Below are 15,045 nucleotides of genomic sequence, written 5' to 3' on the forward strand. Positions count from 1 at the left end.
TATCTCTCTTTGTTATCCTCAGGAGAGTGATATCATTCACGGTCACCTAGTTGAAATGGGGTGATTTTATTAAGGGGACATTCAGAGGCGCCCGTTCCTGCTCTTCTGAACAAAAATGTTCCCCGCTGTTAACCACGCGGTGGAGGGGAGGGGTGAAGTGATCATCCCAGAGAATCGTGTGTGTGGGGGGGGTGGTTTACTTGGGTTTGTGCCGCATGTTAACCGGGAAACCGCAGCCCCTCCTTTTACATTGAAAACCCATTTTAAATGGACAACCCAATTCATCCTTGATATGGGAAATGCGCTGCTGTTTGAAACCTTTCCCGCATGTTAAGAAGGTTAAAAAAGCCAAAACACTGTGGCCTACCATGGCTGCCTGCAAGCCGAAATATGCGACCTTGTAATGAAAGAGTGTACCCATTGTTCTCTAAAATGTGTCTTTTTTAACCACCTCTCCCTTCTCCTCTACCAGCTGCAAATGTTTTTCCTTCGCAGAGGCTAGTGAACATTAGAAAGAGAAAACGTAGGACGAGGGACGATATGTTCACGGAGCTGCAGATGTCCTCCCATGCTGATAGAGCACAGCAGAATGCGTGGAGGCAGTCAATGTCGGACATGAGAAAAGCACAATATGAACGAGAGGAGAGGTGGCGGGCTGAAGACGATAGGTGGCGTCAATTTGCAGACAGACGGCAAGAGTCAATGCTCCGTCTGCTGGAGCATCGAACTGATATGCTCGAGCGTATGGTTGAGTTGCAGGAAAGGCAGCAGGAGCAGAGACCGCCGCTACAGTCCCTGTTTAACCAACAGCCCTCCTCCCCAAGTTCCATAGCCTCCTCACCAAGACGCCCAAGAACACGGTGGGGGGGCCTCCGTCCACCCAGTCACTCCACCCCAGATGATCGCCCAAGCATCAGAAGGCTGGCCTTCAATAAGAGTTAAAGTTTTAAAATGCAGTGCGTCCTTTTTCATCCCTCCTCCCGCACCCATCCCAGGCTACCTTGGCAATTATCCCCCTACTTCTGTGAGGAACTAAAAGAATGCATGAATGTGAAAAAACAATGACTTTATTGCCTCTGCAAGCGGTGCTCGAATTGGGGAGGGGAGGGTAGGGTAGGGTGGTTGGTTTACAGGGAAGTAGAGTGAATTGGGTCGGGGGGGGGGGTTTGGAGGGTTCATCAAGGAGAAACACAGAAGTTTCACACAGTAGCCTGGCCAGTCACAAAACTAGTTTTCAAAGCTTCTCTGATGCGCACCGCACCCTGCTGTGCTCCTCTAACCGCCCTGGTGTCTGGCTGCGCGTAATCAGCGGCCAGGCGAGTTGCCTCAACCTCCCACCCCGCCATAAAGGTCTCCCCCCTTACTCTCACAGATATTGTGGAGCGCACAGCAAGCAGCAATAACAATGGGGATATTCTTTTCGCTGAGGTCTGAGCGAGTCAGTAAGCTGCGCCAGCGTGCTTTTAAACGTCCAAATGCACATTCCACCACCATTCGGCACTTGCTCAGCCTGTAGTTGAACAGGTCCTGACTCCTGTCCAGGCTGCCTGTGTACGGCTTCATGAGCCATGGCATTAAGGGGTAGGCTGGGTCCCCAAGGATCACGATAGGCATTTCAACATCCCCAACGGTTACTTTCTGGTCCGGGAAGAAAGTCCCTTCCTCCAGCTTTCGAAACAGACCAGAGTTCCTGAAGACGCGAGCATCATGGACCTTTCCCGGCCATCCCACGTTGATGTTGGTGAAACGTCCCTTGTGATCCACCAGGGCTTGCAGCAGCATTGAAAAGTACCCCTTGCGGTTTACGTAGTCCGTGGCTTGGTGCTCCGGTGACAAGATAGGGATATGGGTTCCGTCTATGGCCCCGCCACAGTTTGGGAATCCCATTTCAGCAAAACCATCCACTATTGACTGCACGTTGCCCAGAGTCACTACCCTTGATATCACCAGGTCTTTCAGTGCCCTGGCAAATTGGATCACAGCAGCCCCCACTGTAGATTTGCCCACTCCAAATTGATTCCCGACTGACCGGTAGCTGTCTGGCAGTGCAAGCCTCCACAGGGCTATCGCCACTCGCGTCTCAACTGTGAGGGCTGCTCTCATCTTGGTATCCTGGCGTTTCAGGGCAGGGGAAAGCAAGTCACAAAGTTCCATGAAAGTGGCCTTACGCATGCGAAAGTTTCGCAGCCACTGGGAATCGTCCCATACCTGCAGCATGATGTGGTCCCACCAGTCTGTGCTTGTTTCCCGGGCCCAGAATCAGCGTTCCACGGCATGAACCTGCCCCAGTGACACCATGATTTCCACATTGCTGGGGCCTGTGCCTTGTGAGAGGTCTATGTCCATGTCAATTTCCTCATCACTCTCTTCGCCGCGCTGTAATCGCCTCCTCGGCTGGTCCGGGTTTCGCCTTGGCATGTCCTGGCTCTGCATATACTCCAGGACAATGCGCGTGGTGTTCATAGTGCTCAAATTGCCGCGGTGATCTGAGCGGGCTCCATGATCCCAGTGCTAACTATGGCGCCTGGTCAGAAAAAAAGCACGAAACTAGTATCTGATGGACCAGGAGAAGGAGGGAGGGCCGAGTGACGACATGGCGTACAGGTACAGGGAATTAAAATCAAGAAAGGTGGCTGTGGAGGAATAGCTCAGTGGTTTGAGCATTGGCCTGCTAAACCCAGGGTTGTGAGTTCAATCCTTGTGGGGGCCATTTAGGGAACTGGGGTAAAAATCTGTCACACAGAATGGTCCCCCCAAAGATTAAACTGAAAACCCTGGGCTTAGCAGGCCGTTGATTTCACGGAGGAAGGGGAAGCAAATGAATACAGAACAAATCTATTTTTTACATCTTAAGCTGGCAGCCGACGGTGCAGCATGAGTGATAGCCTCTGCAGTACGATGACGACGGTTACCAATCGTAATATACCATCGTCTACCAAAAGGCAAGGGGCTGCTGCTGTGTAGCAATGCAGCCCCACGTCTGCCAGCCCCACGTCCGCCAGCACCCAGCATCGCCCTCTGCCTCTTCTGGGTGCTTAGCAGACAATACTGGGCAATTGGCAGGAAATAGTATACTACGACTGGTAGCCATCATCATCGAGACAGTAGCATGTCTGCCCAGGTGCCCATGATTGACAGCCACTCCAGTACGACGACGACGGATACCAGTCATAATATACCATCGCCTACCAAAGGGCAAGGGGCTGGTGCAATGCAGCCCTACGGCTGCCAGCCCCACGGCTATTACTCATGCTACACCGTCTACCGCCAAAAGGCAGTTAGCAGCTGCTGCTGTCTAGCAATGCAGTCCTACGTCTGCCGGCACCCAGAGGACATATGGTGACGGTGAGCTCAGCTGAGCTGAGCGGGCTCCATGCTTGCCGTGGTATGTTGTCTGCACAGGTAACCCAGGTAAAAAGGCGCGAATCTATTGTCTGCCGTTGCTGTGACGGGGGGGGAGGGGCCTGATGACAGGTACCCAGAACCTCCCGCGACACTGTTTTGCATCATCCGGGCATTGGGATCTCAACCCAGAATTAAAAAAAAAGGCGCGAAAGTAGTATCTGACGGACTAGGGGAAGGAGGGAGGGCGGGCCGAGTGACGACATGGCATACAGGTACAGGGAATTAAATCAAGAACGGTGGCTGTGCATCAGGGAGAAACACAAACAACTGTCACACAGAATGGTCCCCCCAAAGATTAAACTGAAAACCCTGGGTTTAGCAGGCCGTTGATTTGACGGAGGGAGGGGGAAGCAAATGAATACAGAGCAAATCTATTTTTTACATCTTAAGACAACGGTGCAGCGTGACTGATAGCCCTCGGCATCTTTCTGGGTGCTTGGCAGCAAATACTGGGCGCTTGGCAGTTAGTGTATTACGATGGCCTTCAGGCCTATTGCACAATCTGCTGCTCAGGGAAGACTCTGCTAATGTGCGATGAGCCAACTTGTAATAGGACGCTTACCAGTCGTAATACACCATCTACTGCCAAAAGGCAAGGGGCTGGTGCAATGCAGCCCCACGGCTGCCAGCACCCAAATCGCCGATGAAGGCTACCAGTCTACTGCACCGTCTACCGCCAAAAGGCAGTTAGCAGCAGCTGCTGCTGTGTAGCAATGCAGTCCCACGTCTGCCGGCACCCAGAGGACATATGGTGCCGGTGAGCTGAGCGGGCTCCATGCTTGCCGTGGTATGTTGTCTGCACAGGTAACCCAGGTAAAAAGGCGCGAATCTATTGTCTGCTGTTGCTGTGACGGGGGGGAGGGGCCTGACGACATGTACCCAGAACCTCCCGCGACACTGTTTTGCATCATCCGGGCATTGGGATCTCAACCCAGAATTCCAAGGGGTGGCGGAGGCTGCGGGAACTGTGGGATAGCTACCCATAGTGCAATGCTCCGGAAGTCGACGCTAGCCTCGGTACTGTGGACGCGGTCCGCCGACTAGAGCACTTAGAGCATTTTATGTGGGGACACACACAATCGGCTGTATACAACCGATTTCTATAAAACCGGCTTCTATAAATTCGAACTAATTTCGTAGTGTAGACATACCCTTAGCGAAGTTCTCCTATCTTGCTGCTGGGCCAAAGTAAGTGCCTTTGGTATTCACGAGGCACCTCAGCAACAATAAGGGCAATTACTTAGACAAATTAATTCTGGATGGCTGTTCTGCTGTAACAGTTACAAGAATGTAATATGTAAAAGAAATAGTAAATTAAATTACAATATTTTCTGAGAGTTGCTGTCAGTCTACAGTATTTTATTTGCTATTTTCAGAACATCTAAAATAATTTATTACAGTAAGATGTTCTGCTGTTAACATTACACAATTTCTTGAGACTAGATTCTGACTGCAAATAGCAAAATTTAAAAACACCCAGAAAAGTAGTTTTGATCACATTTAGTGACAACAGCTGTTAAAAATCTTTTTTTGCACCACATGTCAGATTCAGTGCAATGTCTGTTGCCAGTAAAAGACATTATTCAAACCTCTAATGCCAAGAAATTACTGTATTTTACACAGCAGGAATTAGTTGATGCTGTTGTGATGGTCCTCGGCCATAACAACATTTATTTTAAAATTGGCAAGCATTAACTACTGTAAGATACAACTTTTGAGGTACGGTAAAACCTCTAATTTTTGGAATTCATATTTCATATAAAAGTGGCAGTCTCTCCCCGCTAACGGATTTAATAATATAGGCCTGTACTGAGGAAACATAATACTTTATTACTTTTGTAAAATATACTACAATGTATTTATTAACACATGAATTATTATAACCAATACTACTAAACTACAACTGTGAAATTAAATAAGCTAAATACATTTTGGGATGCATTACTCATCCTTTTTTATTTGAATTATTTTCCAAAACTCAATTCAGGAGACTAAATAATTTGACAGTGTCCTTTTAATATCAATCAACAAATGGGAAATTCAGATGTTCATCCAACATGCTTCAGTATTTTTTTAAAATGTGCTTCACAAAGAGAGGGTGTCGGATATTAGTATCTATAGTATTGCTAGTATTTGTAACCTACAATTTTTTCCTATCTTTATTTTATACAGATAAATTTACTGTGTATAGCTCTGGAAGTCTTATATGCACAAAACACTCTTTAGATAAAGAAACCTTCTTAAAATACATTGTGTATGCAGTCTGAGTGAAACTGATCTGAGTGCAGAGGGACCACACAAGGTCCTGTATACCACATAAGTGTGACAAACCTTTAATGAATATCTTATGTGGTGCCTGAGACCTCGCATAGTTCCTCTGTATGGGATCTATTACAACCTAATCGAGTAAGGGTCCTGTTCAAACAACCGTTTCATTTTTAATCCAAATTGAAGTTATATTATCCTGAAAAGAGATTTTTAATAATTTTTCTATTTTTCCATTCAGCGCAAGGTCCCTACTACATGTCTGGGGCAGTGCACAAGGTACGTACAAACACGCAACAAACATTCATGAACGCCACACTATTCCTTTATGGGCCAAATGTGATTTATAATTTAGAAAACTCATTTAGCCACTGCCACAGGGCTAACTCTCCCACCTTTCCACCACTGGGAGGCCCTATCCAAAGAAGATCAATATGATTCTGCTGCATTGAGGACAGGGTGGCAGGATTCTGGGACTACATACAGGGGAGCCCTTGACTTCTGCATGCCAAGAAGCTCAGCTCTTTATCACTGACCCAGCATAAAAGGAAACCATGGGAGTGAGAGAAATACTATTAGAGACACAGCTCTGAGGATTTCAGAGCCATTTCTCTTCATGGAAGTGTGGTTCATGTTGTGGATGCTATTGCAGACACAGAGTATGTCATGGAGGATTCCTTCCTCCCACTCCAGGGGACTCCACTGAGCCAAGCCTGATTTAAGAGTGGCATGGGGGACAGAATCTGCTCTTTATTTCTTATTCTTAACAAACACGTAACAGAGTAATAACAAAAAAATATACATATTTGACAGTGAAGTATGCTCCTGCTTCTGCAAACACTTGCCCAGTGAGTAACTTTAGGCACATGAGAACTCCCATTGAATTCAATGGAACTATCCACATGGATGAGTGCTTGCGGGAAATAACATCTTAAACATTTCAGAATAGAAAAAACGGTTACCTACCTTTCATAACTGTTGTTCTTCGAGATGTGTTGCTCACACCTATGCCATTCTAGGTGTACTTGCACCCATATGCGCAGTAGTCTGAGATTTTTGCCTTAACGGTATCTGTGGGGCCAGCTGTGGCACCCTCTTGAGTGTCGCACTCATATGTCAGTATATCAGGCGCCGCCGGCCCTATGCCCTCTCAGTTCCTTCTTGCTGGGAACTCTGACGGAGGAGTAGGAGGGCGGGTAACGGAATGGACATGAGTAACATCTCGAAGAACAGTTATGAAATGTAGGTAACCATTTTTTCTTCAAGTGCTTGCTCATGTTGATTCCATTCTAGGTGACTCTCAAGCAGTATCCATGGAGGTGGGCTCGGAGTTCATGGTCTTGCAGCTTGCAGCACTGCTCTGCCAAAGCCAGCATCGTCTCGAGCTTGCTGGGTAAGCGCATAATAAGACGTGAATGTGTGGCCAGACGACCAGGTAGCAACCCTACAGATCTCTTGGATTGGTACTTGTGCCAGGAAGGGCACTGACAACGCTTGTGCCCTAGTCGAATGTGCTGTCAGGAGCGCTGGCGGATGCACCTTTGCCAGCTCATAGCAGTAGCAGATGCAGGCTGTGATCCAAGATGAAATCCTCCGAACAGACACTGGATGACCTTTCATTCTGTCTGCCACCACAAAGAACAATTGTGTTGATTTACAGAACAGCTTTATTCTATCTACGTAGAAGGCCAATGCCCTCCTGACATACATGGTGCATAGCCTGTGCCCCTCATTTGACGCATGAAGCTTTGGAAAAGACGGGTAAGTATATGTCCTGGCCAGTAGGAAGCTGGAAATTACTTTGGGCAGAAACGCTGGGTGTGGTCACAGCTGGACCTTATCCTTATAGAAGACTGTATAGGCCAGTTCCGAACTAAGCGCCCTGATCTCTGACACCCTGTGGACCGACATTATTGTGACTAGGAACAAAACCTTCTAGGAGAGAGGAGGAAGCCAGAGGATCAAAGGGAGGCCCCACGAGCTTTGACAGCAAGTGATTCAGGTCCAGGGTGGGGGCAGGATCCCAGATGTGCAGGTAGAGACACTCCAGACCTTTGAAAAACCGTGCCATCATGTCGTGAGTGAAGATCGACCTGCCTTGGAACAGAGGATGGAAAGCCGAGATAGCGGCCAGGTGGACCTTGATCGATGACAGGGACAAACCTTGGAGTTTGAGGTGCAGCAGATAATCCAGGATCTCCTGCAGTGGGACCTGCTCAGCCCGAATACGCCATTCTGAAACCCAGCATGTGAACTTTTTCCATTTGGACAGGTAAGTCACTCTAGTGGAGGGTTTCCTGCTACCCAGCAAGACCTGCTGAACATGGGACGAGCATGCCTGATCGTCCGCGCTTAACCATGCAGTAGTCAAGCCGTCAAGTGCAGCACCACCAGGTTCAAGTGCAAAAGGCTGCTGTGGTTCTGGGACAGCAGATCTGGCCAGAGGGGCAGATGCAGTGGGGCGGCTACTGAAAGGCTCAGCAACGTGCCAAACCAGTGCTGGCGAGGCCACGCGGGGGCTATTAGAATAATTCTCACCCTGTCTTGCTTGATCTTCAGAAGGACTCTGAATCATCAGCACTGGTGGAAAGACATACATCAGCGCCCATGACCAAGGAATGAGAAAGATGTCTGACAGGGAAGCCCTGTCCATCCCCCGGATTGAACAGAACACCAGTTCTGCCCGGAGTCCTCCACCTCTGGAAAATTTTGCTGACCGCCTCCGGATGAAGCAACCACTCATGAAGAGATGAGTAAGTCCTGTTGAGGTAATCCACCAAGACGTTCCTGGTCCTGTTGGGATCTGGGAAGTGGGCGGGCGGACGGACGGAAAGGACCTGCCCCAGCCTAAGGGGAGGATCTACAACAGGGGTCTCAAACTCAAATGACCATGAGGGCCACATGATCACGGGTAGTGATCAATGGCTCCATGTCTAGTTGGCAGCTGGTTTCAAGTGGAGTGCCCCAAGGGTCGGTCCTGGGGCCGGTTTTGTTTAATATCTTTATTAATGATCTGGAGGATGGTGTGGACTGCACTCTCAGCAAGTTTGCAGATGACACTAAACTAGGAGGCGTGGTAGATACACTAGAGGGTAGGGATCGGATACAGAGGGACCTAGACAAATTAGAGGATTGGGCAGAAAAAAACCTGATGAGGTTCAACAAGGACAAGTGCAGAGTCCTGCACTTAGGACGGAAGAATCCCATGCACTGCTACAGACTAGGGACCGAATGGCTAGGTAGCAGTTCTGCTGAAAAGGACCTAGGGGTCACAGTGGACGAGAAGCTGGATATGAGTCAACAGTGTGCTCTTGTTGCCAAGAAGGCTAACGGCATTTTGGGCTGTATAAGTAGGGGCATTGCCAGCAGATCGAGGAACGTGATCGTTCCCCTTTATTCGACATTGGTGAGGCCTCATCTGGAATACTGTGTCCAGTTTTGGTCCCCACACTACAAGAAGGATGTGGAAAAATTGGAAAGAGTCCAGCGGAGGGCAACAAAAATGATTAGGGGTCTGGAGCACATGACTTATGAGGAGAGGCTGAGAGAACTGGGATTGTTTAGTCTCCAGAAGAGAAGAATGAGGGGGGATTTGATAGCAGCCTTCAACTACCTGAAGGGAGGTTCCAAAGAGGATGGAGCTCGGCTGTTCTCAGTGGTGGCAGATGACAGAACAAGGAGCAATGGTCTCAAGTTGCAGTGGGGGAGGTCCAGGTTGGATATCAGGAAAAACTATTTCACTAGGAGGGTGGTGAAACACTGGAATGCGTTACCTAGGGAGGTGGTGGAGTCTCCTTCCTTGGAGGTTTTTAAGGCCCGGCTTGACAAAGCCCTGGCTGGGATGATTTAGCTGGGAATTGGTCCTGCTTTGAGCAGGGGGTTGGACTAGATGACCTCTTGAGGTCCCTTCCAACTCTGATATTCTATGATTCTATGAGGACTAGTACATTGGCCCAAGGGCTGCATTTACTGACACCTCCCCCCCCCGCTGTCCTCGGCCCTGCCTCCACTCCACCCCTTCCATGAGGCCCCGCCTCTGCCCCGGCTCTTCCCATCCCTTCCCTGCCCCCATTCCAACCCCATCCCTGAAATCCCCACCCCAACTCCGCCCCCTCCCTGCCCGCAGGGGGTGCAGGAGGGATGTAGGGTGTGGCGGGGGCTCAGGGCAGGGAGTTGGGGTGTGACATGCAGGAGAGGTGAGGCAGGGGGCTCAGGGCAGGGGGTTGGGATGCAGGAGGGGTGCGCGGTACGGCGGAGGTTCAGGACAGGGGGTCGGGATGCAGGGAGCAGCAGGGGGCTCAGGGCAGGGGGGTCGGCTACAGGAGAGGTTCCGGGGGGCGGGCTCCGGCCCGACTCGCACCGGGGGCAGAGCAAGCTCCCTGCCTGCCTGCCCTGCCCCCGCGCCACTCCGGGAAGCTGACGGAACCTGGGGAAGGAGGGGCGCAGGGGTGTGTGTGGCTATTGCTTCAGGCACCACCCCCAGCAGCTCCCATTGGCCGGGAATGGGGAACCACGGTGGGGGAGCGGCTGAAAATTGCAGGGTATACTCCCCAAGATACTATGTCCAGCACCCAGCGATCTGAGGTGACCCGTGACCAGACTAAACAGTAGGGACGAAGGCAGTCGAGGAAAGAACAAGGTGCATCTGGGGAATTGACTGTGGCGTCACTCTCAAGCGCACCGTCAAAATGAGCTCCCGGGATGCTGGCCCCCGCGATGCTTCGCTGCGCTGGGCGGGGCTGAGTGGGTGAGCGGGAGGAGGAAGGGTGGCGATGACTAAAGCTCGTGTCTCTATCACTTCTCCTTGCAGATCCTTGACTGCGGTGGCCGGAACTGTTTCTGTGCAGACTGCAGCATATGCATGTCCAGCGAATAAAGGGTGGCCCAAGTGTCCTTTAACCCATGCAACCTCACATCAGTCTACTCTGAAAAGAGACCATTCCCATCGAATGGGAGGTCCTGGATAGCGGTCTGCATCTCTTGGGACAGGCCGGCGGTCTGAAGCCAGGAGCTGTGCCTCATGACCACTGCTGCCATGACCACCCTAGCCACCGCGTTCCATTCCATCTGGAGAAAGCACCTCAGTGCCCTCCTCCACCAGGGTGCCGAATTCCTGGGCCGGACCCTGAGGGAGGGACTCCTTGAACTTACGGAGGGAGTCCCATAAGTTAAAATTTTACCTGCCCAAGAGGGCCTGATGGTTCGCCACCCAGAATTGCAGGCTGGCTGTTGAATAAATTTTTCTCCCCAAAAGGTCCAGTCTTTTGGCCTCTTTATTTTTGGGAGTTGAACTTGTCCTTTTCATTGGCACAGAGACAACCAGCGAGCCCAGAGGTGGGTGGGTGGGGGTTGGGGCGGGTGCTGTCTCCTCTAGCCCGACCTCCGAGCGGGTCTCATGCATGGAGCCCGATGCCGCCAGCTGTTGCTCCGAGGCAGCAGCAGATGAGTGGTGTGAAAGGGGCATCATCATCATCACCAGCATGTCCCAGGCACTCCAATAAGGCCACTGCGCTGGCCACTGGCCATGCTGCCAAGGCGGCGTCGTAGACATTGATGCGGCATCAGATGCCCATTCACACTGATGGAGTCTTGGCGGAGGGCTGAACTGCCTTTCTGTGCCAGAGGAATTCCCTTCCGGTGACCACGGTGGGGCCATCAATGCCTGTGTCTGCCTGCTGACTGTCGCTCCTGGAGACAGGTGTTTGGAGTGGGAGGATCGGTGCCAGTATCGAGGGGACCAGTGTCAGGGCTGAGGGGACCGGAATCACGACGGGGAGCACTCCCATGGGGTATGCGACCAAGATCTGTGCAAGGACGACAATCGGTGCCAACGGAATGGAGACTGGTGCCTCCCCCAGGCGATCCATGGCGAGATGGCGGGGACCATGATCATGGTGCCAGTGACTGAGGGCGAGCCCCAGAGGATCTGGGCTGCGACGCTGGAGATCTGCGGTGCAGAGATGGAAAGCACTGCCTTAATTTTGGGAGATCGATGGTGCTCCACTGCCCCCTTAGTGGGTGGCTTGCCCTGGTGGGGAGCCTTTGCCACTTCCTGCAGTATGGGTGGTGCCGGCAGCAGAGGCAGGGGAACTTGGGAAGGCATCGATGCCACTAGAAGTTTGGGTCCCCTACTACTCCTGGGAGTCAGTGGTTGATCCTTTAAGGGGCTAAGGGCCCCAACTGGGGTGGCACGTCCACATGGCTCCAGAGTGGCAAGGCGGCCCAAACTGGGTCCTTTGACCGATGCCCCATGGCCTTTCTTGCCCAGTGCCAGGGAGTCGTGGTTCTTAACTTTTTTTTCTGGGCATTGGCAATGGGGAGCAGTGCGGGGCGGAGCCTGATATCAGAGGCGTGCTGCATACTGAGGCACAAGACGAGTGTTGGCGGGATGGCTCGGAAGCCAGACGAGCCCGCAAACGAATATCCTGCTCTGAGTCCTGGGTCGAAAATTTTTACAAATACGACATTTGTCCTTCACATGTGATTCCCCCAAGCACTTGAGGCAGCTGCTGTGGAGGATCACTTACAGGCATAGGTCTGTTACAGTCCACACAGGGCTTAAACCCCAGAGACCAGGGCATGCCCCACCTAGGGCGAAATCCCCACTGGGACTCTTACCTTCTGACTCCTAACTACACTTAACTACTTAATACTAACTACTATAAACCACTATTTACAAGGCCCTAAGGCTTAAAGTCAGAAGAGACAAAACCGCTAGCCCTTGCTATGCAAGGAAAGGCACTCCAACTAACCATCATGGGAGTAAGAAGGAATTGAGATGTCACAGGGTTGGTGGCGCCTAATACAACAATGCACGAGCGCAGCACTCAAAGGGGTGCCACAGCTGGACCTACGGATACCGCTAATAATAAATCTTCAGTGACTGTGCATGTGGGCACACACACACCTAGAATGGAATGGACATGAGCAAGCACTGGAAGAAGAATTTTGTATTCCTCACAAATATAGGTTACTAATGTTGCCAAATACATTACTCAATTGTCAAATCATCCCCTTCTCTACATTAGCAAAGAGAAATACCACATTCCTTCCAGAAAGTGCACATTAAGATACATAGATATTTTAGCCATTTATCATATTATCTTAGGCATTTTATTTTAAAATATTTTTAAAATGAAGTGCCTTAATGTCATTTAATCTATTTTTCTCTAATCTTTATTTCCAAATAAAAAACATATTCTAAGTAACGTGGACCTGTCAATTAATTTCCTACAATTGTTTAGGCATTGACTTGTGGTGAGCATACCCCAAAGCCCCTTCCCCTCATTCTCATTGGTAAATATATACCAGTTTAAATATTCTTAACATACTAAATAAAAACAAATCAAAAGCTTAAGTGAACAGTAGATGGGCAAGAGCATATTGGAACGAATAAACAATGTGAGAGAATTCATGTGTACAAAAGAATGCAAGTGGGTGAAGAATGAGTGGGCGATGCATATGACTAGTCTGGAGTTCACTGTTGTAAACCATTCAACTGCAAGTTTAGAAGGTGAAAATCAAATTACTTTAATAGCTTCAAGAGTAACTTAAGGCATGTTGGAAAGAAGGATATAATGGAAGAAAATAGATCTTCCAGAGTAGAGCATATGTTCTCCTTAGGCTCTTTGCTACCTAGACCCTGGGGCAACATGTTAACTGGACTGTCCAATCAAAAGGGACACATGATGAGTAAAGTCGACAGAAGTTGTTGTTGATGGTGATGGTGGTGGGGGGAAAGGGGTTTCACATAGTGGATGAATGGGTTTCCCAGTCTCCTAAAAAAGGTTAAAAGTTTTATAGTTAGTAAGTGGAGGAGTACCAGATTAGATTCAGATACTAATCGGAACACATGTTTATATTGTGATTATTATGCGCCATAAAATATAGTTGATTTTTAGCACAAACATTTTAAAAGTAAATAGTTTCTCTTTCAAATTATTAGTACGGTAGGTTAGTACGATAGCTTACTATAATACTGCCAATTATATCCACAGATGACAGATACAATCTTAGTGTGATGGTCTCTAAAATCACAAATGCCATTCAATGCATGGTTCCAGTAACAGTAAATTTTAAATTAAAGCAAGCAGACATACTGAAGCAAGCATCTGGTTCTCTGTTACATAGCGTGTTGGATCTGTTAAAGCTGTCTGGGTCTGTATAGTTTTGCCCTGCCCACTGCAATTGTAAGCATTTTTGAGTACACAGAATGTCTAGGCAAAATTCCAAAAAATAACTAGAGAAATCCATTATTTTTGCTACATTTACACTTTTTAATCAGTCTGAGATATAGAAATATTATGAGGACTATGAAATCCATATACTTTTCCTATACAAAGTTACAAACAACATTGTTCCACAACTTAAAAATGTAAATGGCCTATAGCTATCTAGCTATTACTAGATAGCTCCATAACAGAGGAGGATCTCACATTATAATCACCTCAGAAAAATAAACATTTCATTCAGAAACCAGAATTCCACAAGTATCAGTTCATCTCAGTAACTCAGAGGATATAGCAACTGAATTCATGGCAATTATATACTCCACTAATATTAAACACTGTCAAAGTATAGTTTTTTAGTCATGAATCCAAATGTGCATTGCTATGCAAATTGAGGAGATTCATTCTAAAGCTATCACACACATTTCTGCCCATTTTCAACAAGCATTACAGGACTAGGATTCTATTTGGGATGATGAGAAAAATGTAGACATATGAATTACAGTAATAAAACAGACTCGTATACCTATATATCTGACATTGTGTCATCCTCATTTTAGTTTCAATTTGTTTGGCAAAATGCAATCTTAGTTTGATATTAACATCAAAACTTGAAGCCCCTAATTATCTCTATATCAGCTTTAGGAACAGCTTACTCAAGCAAATAGTCTCACTGAAATGAGTGACCCTATACTTTGTAGAAAGATATTTAATTGAAAATTAATTATTCTCAATAACTATATATCAGCTGGTTTGAACAATCCATTTTCACAAAGTTCCAAAGGTTTTACCATCTGAAAAAGTACAGTCAATCTGAATCTAAGTTTTTGGACTTGCAGTTTTAATCAAGGCCCTGATCCTGGAAATGCTTATGCTCATGCTCAAAGTTGACCAGATGTATGTTTTTAGGATCACGGCCTAAATCTGGGACATGGAGAGAACTAAAGAAACTATGGAGGGGAATAAAAACAATTTAACTGTCAATCTTATTTCTCTTTTGCATCCTTGGGCTTGTCTACCACTCTCCTTTCCAATCGGTGGTGGATTATGAAGACATCCTCTTAGAAGTAATTTGAAAGCTTTGTTAACTCAGAGAGGATTCAAGCACGCTATCTGCCTGAAGTTTTCTGAGAAAAAAGTGCTTGGG

The 15,045-nt window shown here is 48.3% G+C and overlaps 1 protein-coding gene across 6 annotated transcripts in view; it reads right to left on the reverse strand.

Moving 5' to 3' along the window:
- Positions 1-15,045, reverse strand: part of PIK3CB (phosphatidylinositol-4,5-bisphosphate 3-kinase catalytic subunit beta) — a 205,981-nt gene that overhangs the window by 47,236 nt on the left and 143,700 nt on the right. The window lies entirely within an intron of this gene.

The sequence above is a fragment of the Trachemys scripta genome, chromosome 9 (genome assembly GCF_013100865.1).
Source record: "Trachemys scripta elegans isolate TJP31775 chromosome 9, CAS_Tse_1.0, whole genome shotgun sequence".
Classification (NCBI taxonomy): Eukaryota; Metazoa; Chordata; order Testudines; family Emydidae; genus Trachemys; species Trachemys scripta.